The sequence below is a fragment of the Neopelma chrysocephalum genome, unplaced genomic scaffold (genome assembly GCF_003984885.1).
Source record: "Neopelma chrysocephalum unplaced genomic scaffold, ASM398488v2 Primary Assembly neopelma1_166, whole genome shotgun sequence".
Lineage (NCBI taxonomy): Eukaryota > Metazoa > Chordata > Aves > Passeriformes > Pipridae > Neopelma > Neopelma chrysocephalum.
This window is the reverse complement of record NW_020897828.1, coordinates 2,077,848-2,101,485: the sequence shown is the minus strand read 5'-3', so window position 1 is coordinate 2,101,485 and position 23,638 is coordinate 2,077,848. Positions and strand designations below refer to the sequence as shown.

General features: G+C 46.6%; 1 protein-coding gene across 1 annotated transcript in view; it reads right to left on the bottom strand.

Annotated features, from left to right (window-relative positions):
- The window catches only part of RUNX1 (runt related transcription factor 1), a 189,516-nt gene that overhangs the window by 14,714 nt on the left and 151,164 nt on the right, over positions 1-23,638 (bottom strand). The window lies entirely within an intron of this gene.

Genomic DNA, 23,638 nt, shown 5'->3' with positions numbered 1-23,638 from the left:
AGGAAGGGTATCCCTGCCATCCCCCCGAGGAAGGGTATCCCTGCCATCCCCCTGAGGAAGGGTATCCCTGCCATCCCCCTGGAGAAGGGTATCCCTTCCATCCATGGCAGCAGGCAGAGCTGGTGCCTGCAGGAGGCTTTTGGTTCAGAGCAGAGCTCTCAGGGCTGAGTCAGAGCACGTGAGAATCACCCGGTGTCACCCCAGCAGGGAAAGTTCACCTGGAAAAAACAGCTCGGGGGAGACGCATCTCCTTTGTTTGTTCTGGTTGCCTCACCCCCTGAAAGCAGCCTGCCTGAAGTGCTGGGGCACGATGCTCGTGGAGGAGCAGCAAATTAGCCCATCTTGTTACCCTCTCAGCCTGCCTCGGGCAGGGAAATCGTGCCCTGCAAACACAGACACTCAGCTGGGCTGGTAATTGTCTCCTAAGCGCTGTCTCCTGCTGTCCCAGCTCTTGGGGGAGGAGGATTCATCCCACCCCAGAGATCCCCAGTGAGGTATCTACCTCTGAGCTACCTGTCTAGACTGCAGACTTTGTTGCCAGCAGGGTGAAGCAGACACTTGTGGGGTGCAAGTCGTTTCACCCTAAGGGAGACAATCCCAGCCGAGCCAGGAGGGTGAATCACAGCCCAGGAACAGCTGTTTTCCCTCCTCGATTGCAGAGATACCAGATGACTGTGTCAGACAGAGACACACAATGTACAGATGTCTAATGGATCCCAGCCTGGTTACACCTCAGAAGATTCTCTTTTATGGGGTGAAGCAAGACTAAAGGAACTGGAGAGATGTTTCCTGGGCCAGGACCTGGAAGTCAAACTGAGTCACTGTTTGCAGACATAGGATTAAATGGTTGAATCATGGCATATCCTGAGCTGGGAGGGACCCCCAAGGATCATCCAGTCCAAGCCCTGGCCCTGCCCAGGACACCTCAACAATCCCTCCTGTCCCTCAGAGCGTTGTCCAAACCCTCCTGGAGCTCTGGCAGCCTTGGGGCTGTGCCCACTGCCCTGGGGAGCCTGGTCAGTGCCCACCACCCTCTGGGGGAAGAACCTTGTCCCTGAGATCCACCCTGAGCCTGCCCTGTCCCAGCTCCAGCCCTTCCCTAGGTCCTGTCCCTGCTCCCAGAGGTCGGAGCTGCCCCTCGGGAGGAGCTGCAGCCCCTGCTGAGCTCTGCCCTGGGGCTCCTCTGCTCCAGCTGCACCAGCCAAGTGCCCTCAGCTGCTCCTCAATGGCCCCTCCAGACCCTTCACCATCCTCGTGGCCCTTTTTGGAAGCTCTCTAAGAGCTTTATATCCTTATATCGAGGAGTTCAGAGCTGCACAGAGGTGCAGCATCACCTGCACCTTCCTAGGGTAAAAATTCCAGTCCCATGGGCTGGACCTGACCCTGCTGGTCCTGGCAGAGGGTTGCTCATCCCCTGGTGCTCAGCCCCAGACCTGAAAGATCTTCAGTGCCACCCCCTGCCATGGGCAGGGACACCTTCCACCAGCCCAGGTTGCTCCAAGCCCCGTCCAACCTGGCCTTGGACACTTCCAGGGGCAGCCACAGCTTCCCTGGGCAGTCATGAGCTCATGTCACAGTGCAACATCTCCCAGCTTTGTGCCTACATTTCAAGACAATTAAATATGGGGCTGAAAGTTCCTTGAATGGGTTATTCCCACTGGAAAAAAACCCAATGTCTTACAAAAAAAAAAACAAACAACAAAAAGAAAGAAGAAAAGCAGAGTTGAATAAGGAAACCTCTGCAATCCACTGGGAGCCAGGGTGAGAAAGGGATGACTACAACGTGGCCTCAGGTACTTTACAGGTTGCTCCTGATGATGTGGACTAATTACTCCATATCCAAACTCTTTAGCCTACAGATAAACAGAAAGTCCTCATATCAGTCTCTTCTTTTCCACTTCCACTGCTCCCTCCTCTTTTTCCACATGAAAGCAGCGGAAGAAAAAAAACTTGCTCTCTGGAGCTTACAGTCATTTTATCCCCCACAAAACACTGACCTTGATGTGAACTAATTAGGATTGCAATAGATTATTAATACGAGCGGGTAAGGTGGAGTTTTGTCAGTATAAAAGGGGCCTTTGAAGATAACAGCCATTTACACTTTCATGATCTCATCCCAAGTGCTCAGAAGAAAGCCTGGAAACTAATAAAGTAGAATTCATCCAGGGGCACTCTCTGCACACAAGCGTCACCCTCCAAACCCTCGTTCAGGAGGGCGGACGAAATCTGCTCGGATTCTTTTTAAATTCCATCACAGATCAGGATTAAAAACGACTTTTTTGGTAATGAGCAGATCTCTGATGATCTAAAGACACCCCGGTTTCGTTTTATTGACTTAGAGGAAGTCAGCGACATATCAAATGCAACCTTCATACTTTATCAGCCGAGGTCACCTTGAGCAAAATGATACTGGTATGAAACCTCTCTCCAGAGTGCAGCTTTGATTTACAAGGTGAAGTAAGGTCTTCTTCATGTGAACATGGATCTGTAAAGTCAGTTTGACTTAGAGCGACGCACAGAGTTGTGTTTTTTTTTTTTTTGTTTTAAAAGGAGGCAACTGAGAAACTGCTGCTCGTTGTGGCAGCTGAACTAACCCAGACCTGTTGAACACCCTGTTAAATGATCTGCTCCCCTGAACTCTCAGGCTGGTACTGAGGAGATCTGCAAAACCCAAATGGGAAATGGGTCAAGCCCAGAAGTGTGTGCTTGACTTTCAAGGTCAGAAATACGTTTAAAATGCCGATTAAGAAATGCTCTGCTTCCCTTCCAAGACCTGTGGGGCTCAGGAATGCAGGACCTGCTGCTCTGGGGCCACCTCCAGTTCCACCTGCCCTGCAGGACACCTCTCCTGACCCCCTGAACCAGAGGGGCTGCAGGGGCACAGCCAGAGGAGGAAGGATTAAAAGGAAGGTAAAGATTCACCTCAATGTTCAACCTTCTGAACCACAATCATGGCAAAGGCTCAACACACACACTGGGCCCAGCTCGACCAGCTGCCCACAGTGAAACCTAATTCTGCTGGATTTCATGGAATCATGGAATATCCTGAGCTGGAAGGACCCCCAAGGATCACCCAGTCCAAGCCCTGGCCCTGCCTAGGACACCCCAACACTCCCCCCTGTCCCTCAGAGCGTTGTCCAAACCCTCCTGGAGCTCTGGCAGCCTTGGGGCCGTGCCCACTGCCCTGGGGAGCCTGGTCAGTGCCCAGCACCCTCTGGGGGAAGAACCTTGTCCTGAGATCCACCCTGAGCCTGCCCTGTCCCAGCTCCAGCCCTTCCCTGGGTCCTGTCCCTGCTCCCATTGAGTTTGTTCTAAATCTGTGGGGCAGAAGGTTCGGGCAGCAGGAGCTTTGAAGGTCAAAGTGCTTCTCTCTGGTGTTACTGAAGATGCCAAGCAGCAGCTCAGCAAGTCAACCCACACAGAACCCCCTTGGTGGTCCTTCCAAAGCAAGGTGCCAGAAGTGAGAGCCCTGAAGAAGCAGGAGCAGGGTTTGGAAAAGGCTGGGATCAGCCAGTAACACCCTGGACACACACTCTGGATCAGGGTAGTCAGGGAGGGGCTGCCCCAAAAACAGGGTAGCGATGACAGGAGGGAGAGCAGGGGGAGACAACTCCTGGACATGTCCCTGCATCTTGCCTTGGACAACCAGACAGAATCCCAGAATCCCTGAGGTTGGAAAAGCCCTCCCAGCCCATGGATCCCCCCTGTGCCCCATCCCCACCTTGTCCCCCAGCCCAGAGCACTGAGTGCCACGGCCAGGCCTTCCTGGGACACCTCCAGGGATGGGCACTCCAAACCTCCCTGGGCAGCCCCTGCCAAGGCCTCACCACCCTTTCCAGCAACAAATTCCTCCTCCTGTCCAACCTGAGCCTCCCCTGGCCCAGCTGGAGGCCGTTCCCTCTCCTCCTGTCCCTTGTTCCCTGGGAGCAGAGCCCAACTCCCCTGACTCCAACCTCCTGTCAGGGAATTTTAGGGAGTCAGAAGGTCCCCCCTGAGCCTCCTTTTCTCCAGGCTGAGCCCCCCCAGCTCCCTCAGCCCCTCCTGCTGCTCCAGCCCCTTCCCAGCTCCGTTCCCTTCCCTGCACACGCTCCAGCCCCTCCATGTCTCTCTTCCACGAGGTTCCAGACCTGGACACAGCCCTGGAGGTCCCCCAGCAGTGCCAGCACAGGGGGACAATCCCTGCCCTGCTCAAAGAGACCTTGGACACTTGCACTGCTGCCCCAAATTTTGTGCACTGAGTCCTGCCCCTCATTCCTGGTTTATGTGCAGGTAGGTGTGACCACAATGGGTGGAGTGAGGAATAACAGCGTTGAAGGAAAACTATAATCCTGTAGAGAAAAGAAGTGTCAACACATGTCAAATGTTGCAAAATGTCCTGGTGTGGAAGAAATAAAGTAATTGCCAGTATTAACCAACAAAGTGCTGTTGTGTTGCCAGGCCGAGGAAGATTCCTTTTTTTTGCGCTGGGAAACGGGTGGTGTTTTATAAAAATAACAGTTTTGTTTCACTTTCTGTATTAAACAACCTAAAAATTGACCTTTGGACACGAAACTCTTCTGAGGGGCTTGAAAAGCCCGGCTTGCCACGAGCTCTTTCCAAATTTCCAGCCTGTCTGCTCTGAAATACGGTGTAAAATTATTGTTCAGCAGTTCTGAACCTCTGAAACATCAAAAACTTTTTAGAAAACTCAGCTGAACGTGGCTGAGCCGCCCTGAATGTGCTGAGCTGAGCACTTTCAAACAGCTGTGGCACAGAGAGTCACAAGTCATCATTATGACTAAAAGGAACTTTTTCCCCCTTTAGGAAACTAACTCAAAGCTAAACATAATCTTGATCCGTAAGCAAATATTAAATAATTATTTAAATAAGGGGCAGACCAAACATTCAGATGTTTAATGTAAAAATCCAATGCAATGGCAAAAAAACCCCCAAGGTTACTGTAGATTATGGGCTGTTGGTTTGGTCAGGGGGGTAAAAAACTTCAGAAATTGCCATGATTGAAATATTTTTTCACGTCTACAGTTCCACAATTTAAAAAAATCGTCAACATTTGGAAACAATTCACTTGAATTCGACCAGAAATTACATATTTGCTGTTGTTGTTTTGCAGTTGTTGATATTTCCAGGCCGCCAGAGGAGCCAAAGAGAAAAAAACCCCTTCATAGTATTTGTGCAGCTCTTTAATCTGTTTAAATTAAGATGCTGCATTACTCATTTTTTCCCCCGCCGTGGTGATCCGAAAATGATCGTTGAGCTGCAATCACACCGAGTCCCTCCTGCCAGTGAATTAAATATGAAAGGGTTTATTCCCCCTGTCCTCCAGCAGCTCTTCCCCCCATCCCTCACGCCCTCGTTTAGTCTGAACTCCCAGATAAGCTGATGATGAGGCACCAGGAGGCAAACCCAGACAATTACCCAGGCAAATGTTGGAAGGATTTGGGCCCCGAGGCGGGAAAATGCTGTTTACTGAAGACTGGAAGCCCCGTTTCTGCTCCCTACCCAGTGTGTCTGAACTCAGCAGAGCTGGAGAGTGGCCACCACTGGACTGGGAGAAGGTTCCTGAGTGGAGATAACATCGTGCTCCCGTCTGCATTTCATCACCCCGGGGCCTTTCCCTGGATTCTTCAACAAAGGTGTGCAAGTACCAACAGAAGGATCCTTTCCCAGCTGCCTTTGGGTTCGCTCATTACTCGGTTTAATCGTTTATTTTTATGCTCAGGACTACCCCAACAAGGTGGAAGGGCAGATCCTCAGCTGGCCTGGTTAGTAGGGCAAAAAAAGATTGGCCAAAAAGGGGTGTTTTGGTGGAATTGGGAACCTTTCCAAACTCCCTGGGCACGAGCAGGGCGGCAGAACCTCCTGTTCTCCTTTCGCCCCTTCCTGCTCAAAAAGGTGTTGGGAGCAAAGAGTGGAGATTGCTGGAAAAGTCACAGAATCCCAGGATTGCTGAGGTTGGAAAAGACCTCTAAGATCATCCAGTCCACCCTGTGCCCCATCCCCACCTTGTCCCCCAGCCCAGAGCACTGAGTGCCACGGCCAGGCCTTCCTGGGACACCTCCAGGGATGGGGATTCCACTTCCAAGGCCTCACCACCCTTTCCAGGAGGAAATTCCTCCTCCTGTCCAACCTGAGCCTCCCCTGGCACAGCTGGAGGCCGTTCCCTCTCCTCCTGTCCCTTGTTCCCTGGGAGCAGAGCCCGACCCCCCCTGGCTCCCCCCTCCTGTCAGGGGGTTGCAGAGCCACAAGGTCCCCCCTGAGCCTCTTTAAATTAAACCTTTCCACACCTGGTCACCCTCCTGCTCCTCCTGGAATTCTGTGCCACAGCCTCAGGCCTCGGAGGGCTGGGAATCTTCCGTGGTTTCCCACCTAAATCTACCTGTGGCCAACAGAATTCCATTTCTCCCAATATCAACATCATCCTTTGATAAAGTCCTGGTTTTTTCCTGTGTGTTGTTCCCTCTCCAGGTGCTCCAGGAGAGCTCTAATATCCCTTTTCACAGGCAAATCCTTTCAGGGGTGAAGAAATTCCTCCTCACGTCCTCCCCTGGCACAGCTGGAGGCCGTTCCCTCTCCTCCTGTCCCTTGTTCCCTGGGAGCAGAGCCCGACCCCCCCCCGGCTCCCCCCTCCTGTCAGGGGGTTGCAGAGCCAGAATGTCCCCCCTGAGCCTCCTTTGCTCCAGGCTGAGCCCCCCCAGCTCCCTCAGCCCCTCCCCGCAGGACTGATCCTCCAAACTCTTCCCCAGCTTCACCACGAATATGTAGATTCTTTACATTAACACAGAAAATGAAGAAACACCTGCCCAGGACGGGCCTGAATCCCTCTGCCCCCCACTCCCAGCAGGCAGAACAACACACCAGAAAGGGCAGGAAAAGGTTATTAAACACTCCAGTTTCCAGAGGATGCACATCTGAGACATCTGCGCTGCAGAACTGGAGGAGGAAGAGTGGATGAAGGGAGACCACGAGGGCAAAGACGAGCAACCAAGGCAAACACCTAATATTTAATCTAAACCTTCTCTCATTTTTAAGCTGTTCCCCCTTGTCCTGTCACGCCAATCTTTCTCCTGGGCTCCCTTCAGGATTGTACACACATTTTCCCACAAAGAAAAAAAGGGAACATGTCCTGTGAGGAGACAGCTTTCCCTTCAGGATTTTATACCCATTTTCCCACAAATTTAAAAGGGAACATGTCCTGTGAGGAGACAGTCTTCCCTCAACCCTCCCTTTATTTTCTTTCCCCTCCTTCCAACGTGAAAAACAAGCGGTGTGACAGCCCTTTGGTGGGGATGGGAGCCCAACAAGGCCCTCATTGTCTCAGACAGGTGTGAGATTGGAATGGATTCAGCCCCCGGTATCAGAGCCAGCCCTGGGAGCTGCAAACATACCCCAGCCAGCCAGAGACTCAACAATTTAAGGCTTAAGACACACACACACACACAACATAAATCAGCTGGGGATGTACCAGCCAACCCTCAGCTCCTTGGGCAGGTGCCTGCAGACCGTCTGTGCTCATCAGACCTGGCCTCTTGCGCTTATTGGAAACATTTATTATTATTATTATGATTTTTTTTCACATGTAAAGATGAGAGAGGCTGGGTGGAGCAGCCGGCCCAGGCACATTTGCTGCTGCCCCATCTTGCCCCAACAGCCCTCCTTTGCTGGCTGGTTTGGAGGCAGCCTGGCTCCTGCAGTCGCTTTATTCCGAGGGCAGGAGGGAAGGAATTACATCTCGGGGAAATGTTTAATGTACAAACACAAAAAAATCACATGGACGGGAGCTCGGTTTGCACCACCCTCCCGAAACAAAACTGTTCCCTGCCATGGGAGCCTGGGAGGCTCTGAACATGATCAAACAAGCACAGGGATTAGCACAGCTGGCCTTCCTTTGCTTTTTCTTTCTTTCTTTTCTTTCTTTCTTTCTCTCTTTCTTTTCTTTTCTTTTCTTTTCTTTTCCTTTTCTTTCTTTCTTTTTTTTATTTTTTTCTTTCTTTTTTTCTCTCTTTCTTTCTTTCTCTTTCTTTCTTTCTTTTCTTTCTTTCTTTTTTTTCTTTCTTTCTCTCTCTCTTTCTCTCTTTCTTTCTCTCTTTATTTCTTTCTTTCTCTCTTTCTCTTATTTCTCTCTCTCTCTTTTTCTCGTTCTTTCCTTTCTTTCTTTCTTTTTTCCTTCTCTCTCTTTCTCTCTTTCTTTCTCTCTTCCTTTCTTTCTTTCTCTCTCTCTTTTATTTCTCTCTCTCTTTTTCTCTTTCTTCCTTTCTTTCTCTTTCTTTCTTCCCTTTCTTTCTCTCTCTCTCTTTCTTTCTTTCTCTCTTTCTCTCTTTTATTTCTCTCTCTCTCTCTTTTTCTCTCTTTCTTCCTTCTTTTCTTCCTTTCTTTCTTTTTCTTTTTCTTTCTTTCTTTCTTTTTCTTTTTCTTTCTTTCTTTCTCCTTCTTTCTCTCTCCCTTTCTCCCTTTCTTCCTTTCCTTCTTCCTTTCTTTCTTCCTTCCTTTCTTTCTTTCTCTTTCTTTCTCTGTTTTCTCTTCCCCTCTTTCTCTCTCTTTCTCTCTCTTTTTCTCTCTCTCTCTTTTCCTTTGTCTCTCTCTCTTTTTTTTTTCCCCATGGATGTTTTCCCTTCACTTTTCCAGGTAAACCTGTTTTCACACTCTTCTCCTCTCTGCCTTTACTTCTCTCACCTGCTTCAACTTAGTCCCTGCTCTAGGTCTGGCCTCTTTAGTCACCCCAGGGAGGGCAAGAGAGGTCCCCCAGTTCCACCTGCAGCTCCTCCCTGCTGGCCCAGGCAGGGGGAGAGGGCTTGGGAAAACAGAGACCACCCTGGACACAAGACCCTGGAACAGACACCCAGATATGGCTTCAAAGCTGTGGGAGCTGAGGGAAAACTTTTCCAAAGAGTATTTGAGGAGGAGGAGTAAAAATGGCAAGACACAGGGGATCCATTTGTACCTGGGTGGGTGTTAGTTGGCACATCTTGAAATGTCTCCCTCCCTTTTCACAGAACCCTTTAGGTTGGAAAAGGGCTCCAAGACCGTGGAGTCCCCTCTGTGCCTGATCCCACTTTGTCCCCCAGCCCAGAGCACTGAGTGCCACGGCCAGGCCTTCCTGGGACACCTCCAGGGCTGGGCACTCCAAACCTCCCTGGGCAGCCCCTGCCAAGGCCTCACCACCCTTTCCAGCAACAAATTCCTCCTCCTGTCCAACCTGAGCCTCCCCTGGCCCAGCTGGAGGCCGTTCCCTCTCCTCCTGTCCCTTGTTCCCTGGGAGCAGAGCCCGACCCCCCCCCCGGCTCCCCCCTCCTGTCAGGGGGTTGCAGATCAGAAGGTCCCCCCTGAGCCTCCTTTGCTCCAGGCTGAGCCCCCCCAGCTCCCTCAGCCCCTCCTGCTGCTCCAGCCCCTTCCCCAGCTCCGTTCCCTTCCCTGCACACGCTCCAGCCCCTCCATGTCTCTCTTCCATGAGGTTCCAGACCTGGACACAGCCCTGGAGGTCCCTCAGCAGTGCCAGCACAGGGAACAATCCCTGTCCTGGGCTGTGCCCACACTATCCCTGATCCAACCCAGCTTCCATTGCCCTCTTGCCCCCCGGGCACACCCAGGCTCGTGTCCAGGAGCTGTTGTCCAGCACCCCCAGGGCTTTTTCCCTCCAGGCCACTTTCCCAGCGTTCCTCTTCAGGTTGGCAGAAGTGCTCACCTTTATAAATTGTGGCAGAGCAGCACTTTGTTTGCTGGTGGATTCCTTCCCCCGTGAACTAATTAATACCGAGTTCGAATTTGCAAAGGGTTTTGCATGGAAAATTGCTCATGTTTATGTAGGTCCCAGGGATATCAAAGGGCCTTGTTCTTTTGAGCAGCTGTTCTCATGCTTTGTTGCAGGACGAGGATCATTGTTGGGGCTTGGGGCTTTGAAAATTAAAATATACCTTATGCAATGAGAACTGAAACCAGCACCAATGTTACCTCGGCTCGGCCAAGCTGTAAATCAGCACTGCATTAATAAAATGAACATTTAAAAAAAAATGTTGTCTTTCTTACAGGCCAAAGGATGGAGCAAATTTGCAGCAACTTGATGTGTAAAGGAATCTTGGTTTCTGTTGTTTTTTTGTCGGGAATGACCACCTGAATTTCATCTGCAAGAAGCTAAACTCACCAAGTCATGTCTAAAAGCTCTGATAATTGTAATCAAACATGGAAAAAGCTTAGAAAAATTGGGATTGTTCAGCCTGGAGAAGAGAAGGCTCTGGGGTGGCCTAATTGTGGCCTTCCAGAACATGAAGGAGCTACAAAAAAGATGGACAGAGACTATTTCCAGGGGCTTGGAGTGACAGGACAAGGAAGAATGGCTTCAAACTGAAAATCAGTAGGTTTAGATGAGATATGTGGAAGGAATTGTTGGCTGTGAGGGTGGGGAGGCCCTGGCACAGGTTGCCCAGAGAAGCTGTGGCTGCCCCTGGATCCCTGGAAGTGTCCAAGACCAGGTTGGATGGGGCTTGGAGCAACCTGGGATAGTGGAAAGTGTCCCTGCCCATGGTAGGGGGTGGGACTATATTATTTTAAGCTCCCTTCCCACCCAAACCATCCTGGATTCCATGCAGAGGATGCTGACTCCAGTGGTTTATATTCTAAAGCCTGTCAGGTGATCCAGTCCCATTTTAGGGGTCTCTAATCAAAAACATTCAAAACATCTCTTTTTGCAGATATCCAGGCTCCCTTAAAGTGCCTGAAGTTGAGCACCAAGTGCTGGAAAACATCAGAATCACTGAGCTTGGGCTGAGGATCAGACCAAGGAAGGAAAACTCTGAGACAAGGCCCAGACCCTTCTCGCTGGAAATCGAGCCCGAGCTGAAAGCAAACCCACCATTTTTTAATGGACCTCTTTAACATGCTTCTGTTTTCCAGAAGAAAGGTTGTATAAATAGGCTGAAAATGTACAAATAGGCTGGAGCTGATGGGCTGGTTGACTCTCTAATGTGCATTTCCCTGGATTGCCTCACCCGGCACATCCCGGCCCATTGTTCTCTGCCTGCGAACAACCTCCGTTTGTTGGGGTCATAATAGGCTGAATACACAGGGAAAACTTATAAATGAAGTTTGCTCAGGGTGTAGTGTGTACTCAGTGGGATGAAAGGAGCCCTGTGAGCCCTCCAGCCACGTGGGATGGTCGGGGAAGAGCGGCTTTGACGCAACGTCTTGTTAAAGGCACGACAGTGGGAGAGGAGGAGGAGAAAAGGGGGAGAGAAGGGGGAGAGAGGGAGAGAGAGGGGGGCAAGGCTGCATCTGGGGCTCTGAAAGGAGCCCCCCACCCCGTGGATAAATCCCAGAATCACTGAGGTTGGAAAAGAGCTCCGAGGTCATCCAGTTTTCCCTGTGCCCCATCCCCACCTTGTCCCCCAGCCCAGAGCACTGAGTGCCACGGCCAGGCCTTCCTGGGACACCTCCAGGGCTGGGCACTCCAAACCTCCCTGGGCAGCCCCTGCCAAGGCCTCACCACCCTTTCCAGGGAGAAATTCCTCCTGATGTCCAACCTGAGTCTCCCCTGGCACAGCTGGAGGCCGTTCCCTCTCCTCCTGTCCCATGTTCCAACCAACCCCGCTCTAGTTCCACCCTCCCTTCGGGGAGCTGGAGAGAGACAGAAGGTCCCCCCTGAGCCTCCTTTTCTCCAGGAAATCCCCCTGGGGAAGGAAGCAGAGACTGTGCCAGTCCTCCTTGGCTGCCACGAGCACGGACAGCCTCCAGAAGATCCAGAGGGGTTGATTCCACCTCACCCAAACCTGCCTGCACCACCCCAGTCCACGCGGGCTCTGCCCGCTGAGTTGGGGTTTTCACCTCACCAACAAACACTGGAATAAACTCAGGAGGTTCTGGTCTCCTCGTTTCCTCCTCCTTTGTTTTCTACAGAGCAAACAGCTCGTGTGCCTGTGGTGACTCTGCTCCAACCCCTCAACATTTCAAGCCTGGAGATGCTCAATTCAGTATTTGAGGGAAAAGGGCACATTCAATTACAAAACCCGAGTGGCATCTTCTGGCACCTGGGCAGCACCAGGTGAACAACAAGCTGGTTTCAGTGGGTGTTTGTTTTTAGGGTAAGGAGCCCTTATTTATTTTTTGTTTGTTTTATTTACCATGGAAGGTAATTTGAGCCCCGGTATCAAAACATGTCATGTTCTGCCAAGAGGGGATTAAAGAGGAGAACACCATGGAAAGAAACTGGGTTTGTCAGGAAAGAACTCGGAGAGATTTCGTTCGCTGGAGTTTTGCAATCAGGGCTTTTAATCTTCCTCACAATTGGGACATTCAAAGGTTGAGAATATGCTTTGAGGGCCAGGGGGGGAAATAACCAAAAAACTAAGGAGGAGCTGCCTCAAACAGTGAAATGCTGTCAAACTGATGATCACCCAAAGTTCAGGATCACAGAATCATGGAATGGTTTGGGTTGGAAGGGATCTTAAAGATCATTTTATTCCAATCCCTTGTCATGGGCAGGGACACCTTCCACCAGCCCAGGTTGCTCTGAGCTCCATCCAACCTGGTCTTGGACAATTCCAGGGATCCAGGGGCAGTCACAGCTTCCCTGGCATGGAAGCACCTGCCTCTGGAGCAGGGATGTTGGCTTTGGATACCTCCTACCGGGGCTGGAGCATCAAAATTCCTGCATTGGGTCAGGGAGCAGCTCTGCTTTTTCAGTGGCATAGTGGAGAAGGGACTTTGGCACGTGGGGTGGGAGATGATCCAACAAAACAACCCAGAGAGGATCCCTGTGCAAGTTAAAAACCGAGCAGGGGATGCTTGTCCCTGCCTGCCAGCTCCTCTTCTCTCAGCAGTATCCATCAGCTCCTGTGCTAAATGGACTGATTAATGAAAAATAAAACTGTGCCTGGGCATGAGCTGCCAAATTTTAAAGCTGCCTAAAGACTCACTGAGACAGCTTAAAGGGATTTTCAAAGGCATCCCCACAGTTTTCACTGATTTCTCCGTGGCTTAGGTGCTTGGGAACTATCAAAAATCACTCCAAGACACCTTTCTGCCAGGCTGAGTTTTCCTAAACACTCTGGAAAAAAATCAAACTCCTGATTGCTCCCCAAAAACAATCACAGAACGACCCTGGCAAAACTCAGAACAAAACACAGATCTCTAAATATCTGAATTTCTGCTTAATTTCCTTTTCTTTGTTTAAAATCCTCCTTGAGGACTCTCAGGGTGGAGGGTAAAATGAAAAAAAAAAGGTGTGAGGGGGGGAAAGCAGAAGAAAAATTTGTGCAGGTGAAGATGTTGCTTGGGGACTGAGAAACATATTTGTTGCCTTATCTACTGCTTTTTTTTTAATGTCAGGAAGTGCCAGGGAACCGGAATATAAAGATTGGTATCTTTGGAATATATCGACACTTGGAAATCTCGTGGATTAACCACCATTACACAACTCTTTCCATTAGTGCCTTAAGTTGATGAAAAAAGCTGAAACTATTTCAAACCCTTTTTTTTGTTTGTTTGTTTGGTTTTGGTATTTTTTTGTGGGGATTTTTTTTTTTTGGGTTTGGGGTTTTTTTGCGTTTTTGTTTGTGGGGTTTTTTTGGTGTTTTTTTTTTGGTTTTGGTTTATTTTGATTTTTTTTTTGTTTGGTAATTTTTATTTTTGTTTTTTGTTTTGGGTGTTTTTTTGGGGTTTTTGGTATTATTTGTGGGGTATTTTGGGTTTTTTTGTGGTTTTTGTTTGGTTTGGTTTGGGTTTTTTTTGTTTGTTTGTTTTGTTTTTGTTTTGAGTTTTTTGTTGTTTTGGGTTTTTTTTGGGGGGGTTTTGGTAATTTTTATTTCTCTTTTTTGTTTTTGGGTGGGGTTTTTTTGGTATTTTTTGTGGGGTATTTTGGTTTTTTTGTGGTTTTTTTTGGTTTGGTTTGGGTTTTTTGTGTTTTTTTGTTAGTTTTGGGGGGTTTTTTTGTTTTTGTTTTTTTTTTTTTTAGTTTTTTTGTGGTTTTTTTTAGCTTTTTTTGTGTTTTTTTTTTTGTTTTTTTTTGTTTTTTTCTTTTTTGTTTGTTTGTTTGTTTTGGTTGGGGGGGGGGTTGTTTGTTTGTTTGTTTTTTCCCCCCTGAATTTGAGGAGCCAGGGGAGGCTCTTGAGCAGGGCTGAGGCCCTGGAGCTGGAAATGCTCCCTGGATTTTGCAGGCAGGAGTTGGGGAATTTGGCTTCCTCACCTTGGAAACCCATGGAGGAGGCACAAAAGTGTGGCTGAAGGGGATGGATCCTCAAGGGGCATGGAGGGAACAGCAGGATGGATTCCAGTCCTGGAGAGGCTGGAACCTGCCCCAGGGGTGGGATTGATCCAGGAACCTGCTCCATGTGGGAGTTCACAGGGAAAGGTTTGACTTGTTACCAGGATATAACAGAGCAAAGAGTTGGGAATCACAGAATGGTTTGGGTTGGAAGGAACCTTAAAATAATAGTCAAGAATCATCATGGAATCATGGAATGGTTTAGGTTGGAAGGGACCTCAAGGATCATCTGTTTTCACCCCCTGCCATGGGCAGGGACACCTTCCACCAGCCCAGGTTGCTCCAAGCCCCATCCAACCTGGCCTTGGACACTTCCAGGGATCCAGAGGCAGCCACAGCTTCTCTGGGAATTCTATCCCAGAGCCTCACCACCCTCACAGCCAAGAATTTCTTCCCAATATCTCATCTAAACCTCCTATTTTTCAGTTTGAAGCCATTCCCCCTTGTCCTGTCCTTCCATCCCTTGTCCCAAGTCCCTCTCCATCTCTCCTGGAGCCCCTTTAGGAGCTGGAAGAAGCTCTGAGGTCTCCCTGGAGCCTTTTCTTCTCCAGTCTGACCAGCCCCGACTCCCCCAGCCTGTCTCCATGGCAGAGGTGCTCCAGCCCTCAGATCAACTCAACAGCTCTCCTCTGGACTCCAGGGAGAAGATCCCAAACGTTCTCCAGCTTGTCCTGGAGAATTAAACATCCCTTACCGAGGCCAGTTGTGCAAAGAATCGATTGAATGGAAGAAAACACGAGCCCAGAGAGCATCTCCTGAGCCCTGCAGCCCAGCCACACCTCGTGCTCTGCATTTACAGAGCAAGATCCAGCTTAAATTACATCTTTCCATCCCTGAGAGGCTCCTGGGATTCAGCCAGGGCTGCTCTGATGCTCAGGAACCACCTTCTGGTTGCCAGCCTGAATTCATCGATGGTCAGTTCACTGGAGAACAACTTGTTGTTGGGCCACCATTTATGTCCTTCAGCACAAATGGTTCTGCTCCCTCCCTGGTGCTGAACCTCTTGTTGACTGGAATTGTCCTCCCTCTCTGCCTGTTTTTTGGCAAACTGAGTAAATCTGGCTCTGCCAACCCCTCCTTCAAAGTAAGGCCTCGATTCCTCTGCAACATCCCAACTGTGGGATCTCAAACTGGCCAAACTGGTGGCCTTCCTCCACTTCCTCCAGGGGAAATCTCCCAGGGAACAGAGATTTTTAACACCAGGCACAAGGAATTCCTGAGGCTGCTCCTGGGTATTCCCCTGCCCCCTCCAGCAGCACAACCAGCAAGGTCTGGGCAGAGCTGATGTGTCACAGCGACAGAATTTCATCCCTGTCCACAGGAGCCCTTGGAGAGGACCCAAAAATGGCTTTACAGAGTTTACAAATCAAGTGAAGACAGACCTGCTGCTGTGAGGAGCCTGTTTCCACCCAGGATGAAATGACTGAGTGGAAAACCACGGGCAATATAGGTCATATATAATAACTATATAATAACTTAAAGTTCTTTAGTTCTATTATGCACATCTTTATATTGTAAGGTCATAGAATAATGGAATGGTTTGGGTTGAAAGGGACCTTAAAGATGATTTAGTGCCACCCCCTGCCATGGGCAGGGACACCTTCCACTAGCCCAGGTTGCTCCAAGCCCTGTTTATTTTTGAGTCAGTTTTGTTTTTTATTTTTTACAGAAAGATAATTGGGCTTGGAAGAATAGAGGAGTAACTTGTGATTCCTGCTGGTGTGAGTTAAAGTAGAGTTTGAGGCTTGGAATTTAGCAATGTCTGGGGGTTTTTATGCCTTATTTTGTGCCTCTATAAAAACCACTCTGTGCTCTCTCCAGGGAGAAAGTTCCATTAGAAACTTCCCAGTTGTTTCCCGTTTCCAGAAGTGGTTCAGGATGCAAAGATGGGCAGAAAGTTACAGCAATGAGATGTTCAGAAGTTCTCCTGGAATCAAAAAATCCCAGAATGGTTTGGGTTGGGAGGGATCATAAAATAATCCAGTGCCACCCCCTGCCATGGGCAGGGACACCTTCCACTATTCCAGGTTGCTTCAAGCCCCGTCCAGCCTGGCCTTGGACACTTCCAGGGTTGTGGAGTCCACAACCTCTTTACTGGAAAGTGTCTGGAGTTGGATGATCTTTAAAGTACTTTCCAACCCAACCACAATTCCAAGATTCTATGAAACAGAAGGTTTATATATATTATATATTATATATATATTATATTTTATATATATTCTATATATTATATATAATATATATAATTATTATATATACTATATATAATAATTATATATATTATATATATATAATATTTATATTTATTCTTAGTACGGGGTGTGAGAAAGGAAGGGTTTCCCCTCAGGGTGGACTCCCATGAGACTGAATGGCAGAGGAATTGTTTTGTGAGTGCTGATCCAGCTCACAGGACCTCTTCAGATGCAAACTGGGGTTTGTGACACGACAAACACAGCCCAGGATGAGTCTGCAGCTCCTGACCCTGCTCCTCAAAAAGGAAAACTGAGCTGAGTGGAGGTTACTCATGGTGTTATATAAAATTATTTTCTGCTGAGCAATAACTGAGAATTGAAGAAACATCTTGCACTCTCAGTGAAGAGATATTTCTCTCTATAAAAATTCCTTTTGGTTTTTTTTCTGGATCCCTTCCAGCCCCACAGAATTTGGTTTGCAAATTATTTTGGGGAAGCATCTCAATCTCCACGAACTTTCTGTGATCTCCTGGTGGCCCTGGCACTCCAGCTCTGGGTCCACACCTCCAGGGTGGCTTCACCTCCTTCCTTTTCCCTCCCTCATGGGAGATGTTTGGTGGCTACTGGTATTGAAGGGAGGGGAGAGGAGAAAGAGCATCTCTGCCTCTCACTCAGAGCAGGCTCCAGGAATTCATTCCCACCTGGAGTGCCCAATCCAGGAGAGGGGGATCCATTAAAGGGGATCTTCCCTGACCAGTAGCAAAATGTGCATCATCCTTCTTTCTCTCTTTCTTTCTTTCTCGCTTTCTTTCTCTTTCTTTCTTTCTTTCCTTTTCTTTCTTTCTCTCTCTCTTTCTTTCTTCCTCTCTCTTTTTTTCTTTCTTTCTCTCCTTCTTTCTCTTTCTTTCTTTCTCTCTCTCTTTCTTCCTCTCTCTTCCTTTCTTTCTTTCTCTCCTTCTTTCTTTTTCTTTCTTTCTTTCTTTGTTTCTTTCTTTCTTTCTCTCTCTCTTTCTTTCTCTCTTTTTCTCTCTCTCTCTCTTTCTTTCTTTTTTCTTTCTCCCTTTCTCTCTTTCTCTCTTTTCCTCTCTCTCTCTTTCTTTCTTTCTTTTTTCTTTCTTTCTCTCTCTTTTTTTCTCTCTCTCTCTTCCTTTCTTTCTTTTTTCTTTCTCTCTCTCTCTCTCTTTCTTTCTTTCTTTCTTTTTTCTTTCTCTCTTTCTCTCTCTCTCTCTTTCTCTCTCTCTTCCTCTGGAAGAGGAGCTCCTGGAGCTCTGGCAGCCTTGGGGCTGTGCCCACTGCCCTGGGGAGCCTGGGCAGTGCCCAACCACCCTCTGGGGGAAGAACCTTGTCCTGAGATCCACCCTGAGCCTGCCCTGTCCCAGCTCCAGCCCTTCCCTGGGTCCTGTCCCTGCTCCCAGCGAGCAGAGCTCAGTCCTACCCCTCCTCTGCCCCTCCTGAAGGAACTTGTACCTGCAGTGAGGTCTCCCCTCAACCTCCTCTTTCCAGCTGAACACCCCAAGTGTGGAAATATCCCAAATTGGAGCACGAGGAGGAACAAAACCGCCAGAATTCCCTGGGTTTAAAGGCTGCCCTTGACTCCCCTCCCGCGTTTCAGCCGCTCCCGGGAGCTCCTGATAAACCTGGGGCTGTTTTTTGGTGGAACAAGATTACGAGAGCAAAAGGACCTTGAAACGTCTCCTGAACAGAGCCTGTTGCACCTGGAGGGAGACAAAAGGCCCGGCTTGGAACAAAATAATCCCCCCAACCCTTGTGTTTCGGGCTAATTCAAAGAGCTGAGCTTGAAATGATCTCCCTCGCTTTGCTATCGAGACCTGTCAGTGGTTTTATTGCAGCCTCTGGTTTCCAGGGATTTCAGGTTTGGCCATAAAAGTGTGGTCCCAGGTGAAACTTAACATATAAGGTTACAAAATGTGAGAAAAAAGAGAGAACTCGGGTGTTTTAAGGCTATAAAAGCGTAAAAAAGAACCAGAAGCGTGGAGCTTGAGGTGATTGAAGTGATTCTTTCTTTTTTTATAATTTTATTTTATAATTTTTTTTTTAATCTATGGGTAATTATTAAATCACCACTTCAAAACATTCAAAAATTTGGCAAAAAAGTTGAAAATGTTCAAGGCCAGGTTGGATGGGGTTTGGAGCAACCTTGGATAGTGGAAGGTGTCCCTGCCCATGGCACGGACTGGGTTGGATGGTCTTTAAGGTCCCTTTCAACCCAAACCATTCTGTGATTCCATGAACATTGTTTGGGCTCATTTGAAAAGAAAAAAAATTAGTTATGTTTTTTTTTCATTTTTATTATTTATAATAAATAATATATTTATATATATACTATATATATAGAATATACTTATATATTTTTACATCTATTTATATCTATTTATATTTATATTTATATTTATATTTATATTTATATTTATATTTATATTTATATTTATATTTTTATAGTATATACTTATATATATTTATATACTATATATTTAAATACTATATATTTATATAGAGTATATGTATCTATATAATATATAACATTTATAAAATATAATACATAAATATATATTTTTATGTAATATGTATGTATTATATAAATTATTATAAACATAAATAATTTATAAATAATATAATACCATAATATAAAAATTAATATATAATAATATAAATAAATAAATAAAATTATTATATATTTATATATTATATTTATAGTATTTATAGTGTTTATCACTTATATTATAATTATATTGTAATAAAGTGATTGTAAGCACGTGTTTTTTGGGGTGATATTCCTAACCTCACTGGTTAGACATTTATTTATGCATTTTATTAACTCAATTTCAACGGCTCCAAAACAATATCCTTGGCCTTGGTGGCATTTAAAATATTTTCTGCTGGCCCTGAAAAAAAAATAGTGCTGTAAAGGAACCTTACATTCATTTCTTGAGTTACAGATTGACCTACTCTGGTTAAAATTAAAATCAGAAATTTGGATTTTAGTGCCAAAAATTCAACTTGGTGTTAGGAGGAACTTAATATATATTATATATAATATAGATATAAATATATAATATATAATAAATAATATATAATATGTAACATATAATTATACTATATAATATATAATATATAATGTATAGTATATATAATATTATGATATATATTAATATTAATATATATTAATATTATATATTACATATATAATAAATATAAATAGATATATTTATAAATAGATATAATATAAATGGATATAAAATATATAAAATATATTTTATATTTATTTAATATTATAAATATAATATATAATATACACATATAATATTATAAGTTTAATATTTATTTAATATATTTAATATTATAAATATATAAAATAGATATAAAATAATATAAATAGATATTTATAGATAGATATAAATAGATATAAAATATATAAAATATATTTTATATTTATTTAATATTATAAATATCATATATAAATATAATATTATAAATTTAATGTTTATTTAATATACTTAATATTATAAATATATAAAATAGATATAAAATAATATAAATATATATATTTATATTTATTATGTATAAGACTTCAGTGGTTGTGGAGGGTCTAAAAAGCACCTCAGCACAACTCACATGGCTCTGCCTGTTTTCTTTTCCCCTCTGCACAGAGGAAGGGGTGAGTTGAGGTCGGAGCTTTCCCTGGATCTCCTCATTCCATGCGTGGAGGTCAAACCCTCAGACATTACACGCTTGGCTCTGGGCACAAAGTGATTTTTCAACTCAACTCAAACCATGTGTGATGTGGTGGAGGCTCCACCTCCCCTCCTGTCTCCCTTTTTCTTCTGTGGATTAAACCTTTCAAGTGAACAGGTGGACTTTTCTGCCTCCCCTTGTGATATGAAAGAAGCAGAAAACTCGATTAAAGGCGATTTATGGTCCCTTTGACTCCCTGACATGAGAGGCTTCAAGCTCGGAGTCGAGACTTGGGAAAACGGGAAGTTAAAATTAACCTCGAGCCTTTTCTAGATGAAAACCTCAACAAATAAACAGTGGTTTAGTGGCGTGGCAACCTGCCCCTTTAAATCCTGAGATGTCTATTTTTGAGTCAGTTTTGGGGTTTTTTTTACAGAAAGATAATTGGGTTTGGAGAAATAGAGGAGTAACTTGTGATTCCTGCTGGTGTGAGTTAAAGCAGAGTTTAAGGCTTGGAATTTAGCAATGTCTGGGGGTTTTTATGCCTTGTTTTTTGCCTCTATAAAAACCACTCTGTGCTCTCTCCAGGGAGAAAGTTCCATTAGAAACTTCCCGGTTGTTTCCAGTTTCCAGAAGTGGTTCAGGATGCAAAGATGGGCAGAAAGTTACAGCAATGAGATGTTCAGAAGTTCTCCTGGAATCACAAAATCATGGAATGGTTTGGGTTGGGAGGGACCTTAAAATAATACAGTCCCACCCCCTGCCATGGGCAGGGGCACCTTCCACCAGCCCAGGTTGCTCCAAGCCCCATCCAATCTGACCTTGGACACTTCCAGGGATCCAGGGGCAGCCACAGCTTCTCTGGGAATTCTATCCCAGAGCCTCACCACCCTCACAGTCAAGAATTCTTTCCCAATATCCCATTTAACCCTGCTTTTTGTCAGTTTAAAGCCATTCCCCCTTGTCCTGTCCCTTCATCCCTTGGCAATAATCTTTCTCCATCCTTCCTGTAACTTCCCTTCAAGTCCTGGGAGGCCACAATTAGGTCACCCCAAAGCTTCACATCTCCAGGCTGAACAACCCCAATTCCCCCTCCTTGACCTTCTGGCCATGTTTGTTTGTAGCCCTCTGCTCGGAAATGTAATAAACAAAAATAATAACAGGAAAAACATCAAATATCCCAACTCCCAAGAGGTCACAGAGGGGATCAGCCCTAAATCCAATCACACTTTGAACACCAAGGAAAACCCGTGCAGGGCCAGGAGTTGGACTCAGGGATCCTTGTGGGTCCCTTCCAACTCGGGATATTCTGTGATTCTGTGGAAAAATGATGGTGCTGGAGCTCTTTCCCACCCTATTCCCTTTCCCACCCTTTCCCTTTTTCCCCACTGACCCTGAAAAGATGAGCCCTGGAAGTCAAAAGGAGGCTACAGCAGAGATGGTCCCAAACGAGGGAGCTTCAGTTTGGGGTTTATTTTATGGGCAGTGACCACAAACCTCAAGGTTCTCAATGGAGAACACACATTGTGGATCCAGGGGGAAAGGGAAACCAGGAGAACAGGAGGGTATCCATGAGGAAACCTCAGTGGTTCCATCACTGTCTCTTCCTGGGCTGCATCCTGGGGTGAAAACCTTTAAAATGCTGTTTGTAAAGAGCAAAGCTGTTTGTGGGGAGAGCAGCTGGATCCATGGCTGGGCATGAAAACCCACGGATCTGCTGCTGGGCAGGAGAGGGACTTCCACAGGGAGCCAGGGAAGAGGGATCCTTGGTGTTAAACCCGATACTCTGCCGAGCACCGAGAGTTCCCAAGAAATTGAGAGTTCCCAAGAAGTTGAGAGTTCCCAAGAAGCCGAGGAATGTGAGTGTGCCACCCACACCTCCACCCACCTCGTGTCTGGCTGCTGAGCAGCCACAAAAATATCTGGGTTTTCTCTCACAGGAGCACAGGAGAGACCCAAAGGGGTTCACTCTGCAGGGCAGGGAAGGGAGAGATGGGATTGTGAGGGGCTGGGTTGGATCCTCCACCCGGGCAGGGAAGGGGCTGGGTGGTCCTTCCACCTTCTCTTTGTGCAGATTGCCAGGAGTAAAAATCAGGAGGTTTTTAGTAGGTTTAGATTAGATATTGGGAAGAAATCCTTCCCTGGGAGGGTGGAGAGATTTCCCAGAGAAGCTGTGGCTGCCCCTGGATCCCTGGAAGTATCCAAGGCCAGGTTGGATAGGATTGGAACAACGTGGTGTGGTGGAAGGTGTCCCTGCCCATGGCAGAGGGTGAAAATAGATGATCTTTAAGGTCCCTCCCAACCCAAACCATTCCATGAATCTCTGATGACTTCTCAAACACACCTGAAAACCAGCAGATTTGCCACAGATTTCACTAAACCAAAGACCTTCTAAACCTCAGGAATAAAAGAATGTAACTTTGTCTTGCCTTAGGTAAACGATATAACCTTTTCTGCTTGCAAGGAAGAGCACCCTGCTCTTAAAAATCAATGCCAAAAACAAGAACTTATTTTGATTCACAGAAACCATTTCTTTCCAAAACCCCAACACTGAACCATTTCATTCTGGGTGGAAGAACAGAGGGAAAACACCACCAGGAACAGCACCTACTAAAATGAACACTGTCCACACACTGTTTTTTGGCTGCATCTCCCCATGAACCTGAATTCTGATGGTAACAGCTGATGCTGAGTGACCTGACTTGCTGCTTCCCAAATTTCAGCTCGTCCCAGGGACACATCCCTGGTTTTAGCAGGGAGAGACTCAGCTCTAGGGATGGCAGGGGAGATTCCAAGCTGGATGACTGGGTTTCACTGGCATCCCTGAGCAAATCAGGCTGCTGAGTCACCACTTTGCACGTTTTCATTCAAACCAAACCCTCTGGAAAACCACAGAAATCCATCCAGAGCAGCCAATCCCGAGGATGCCTCGGCACTAAGAGGTCGTTTTTGGGGGATGAAGCACTTTGCAAAACTCCCTGGGAAAGGTCAAAGCAAGGTGTTGATGGTGTTTCTCTCTCACTCAAGCACACTAATTGACAAATATCCATTGGGAAATACACCTAGGTATGGAAAAAGCCCTGGCATGATGTTTCTTTGCAGGGAAAACAATGGATTTTAAGGTGTTAAAGCTCTGGCACAGGTGAGGACAACAAACACTGAGCTGGGAAGAGAGGCAGTGCAGATCCCTTCAAATTTCCACATCCAAATTCAACTGGAATGACTGAAGGAACACATTTCTACCTGTTCCCTGGAGATCCCTCTGCACTGGGATCCTCTGAGTGTCAACCAGCAGCCACAGGGACAGCACAGGGGGAGCACAGGAGGGATGTCCCACCTGCTGGAGCACTTTCTCCCCAGGAAAAGCACAAATCATAAATCATAAATCCTTTTCCCACCCTCTTAAGAGCTGATCTGTGATCACAACCGTGCAAAGCATTTTGGGGTCCACTGGTTTCCATCATCATCATCATCATCATCATCATCATCATCATCATCATCATCA